Raw genomic sequence first — 944 nt, 5'->3', positions numbered from 1 at the left:
TTCTATTGTAATGTAAAATTCTAGCAAATTTTAGAGTATTAACTATAAAACAAAAAAATAATTTACTTTTTATTTTACTATTTATATAACTTTACCATTATTAATAAAGAATATAGTATCTACTTACCGTTATATTTTTGAAATTAACTTAGATACTTAAACAAATTGTTGTACACAGGCCATGGCAGCCGACAGCCGTGAGCTGTAGCTCTAGATAGTAGTTACTAGTACTAGTTATACTTGAATACTAAACTGCAATAAGTTGACTGTTGAGTAGTAAAGCGTTAATAATACTAATATCATGTTAGTTAATCATGACTAATATTTAATAGACATCAGACAAAACCAATGGGTATCACTCCGTATCAGAAATTCAAAATTCATAAATTATAAGAAACGAACCTGTGGGTAATAGGTACACTGGTAATACACTGAGCAATAATAATAATTGTTATTTTTAGAACCTATTTTTACATTATTTAAATAAACATTAGATAATTTATTATACAGTATGTACAAACAGTAAAGGTTAAATAATCGCACAAGCACATTATTTTATTTTTATGTTGGTCACACTTAAAATGTTAAAATTACCGAAAAATGTGTTATAGTGATAACGAAGAATTGATAATAATGTGCATGGATCAGGGTGGTTTTGATCCGCTCGTGAAATATTAGACACTAATTGATAATTTTTATTGATAAATATTAAATGGTAATAATAATTTAAAACGTGCAATTTACTTTGGTGGAAGTAATTGGTAAAGAAGTAAAGAATACTTTATTAATTTAACAATAATTCTTAACTTAACTACGAATTACGATCAATCTTCATAATTGTGTCTTAAAGGGTATTGCATTTTCAGATTTACAAAATGGCAGCTGAAGAATTACAGAAACAGTTCCAAACAGAACTGGATGCTTTTAACAATGTCAAAAGAATT

General features: G+C 26.6%; 1 long non-coding RNA gene across 1 annotated transcript; it reads left to right on the top strand.

Moving 5' to 3' along the window:
* Positions 1–620: 620 nt before the first annotated feature.
* Positions 621–928, top strand: LOC103311805. Its single transcript, XR_511295.2, has 2 exons — positions 621–769; positions 851–928. It is a non-coding gene; the product is annotated as an uncharacterized LOC103311805 (long non-coding RNA).
* Positions 929–944: the final 16 nt, after the last annotated feature.

Source organism: Acyrthosiphon pisum, unplaced genomic scaffold, assembly GCF_005508785.2.
Source record: "Acyrthosiphon pisum isolate AL4f unplaced genomic scaffold, pea_aphid_22Mar2018_4r6ur Scaffold_20090;HRSCAF=20783, whole genome shotgun sequence".
In the NCBI taxonomy this organism is placed as follows: domain Eukaryota; kingdom Metazoa; phylum Arthropoda; class Insecta; order Hemiptera; family Aphididae; genus Acyrthosiphon; species Acyrthosiphon pisum.
This window is presented reverse-complemented; position numbering and strand designations above follow the sequence as displayed.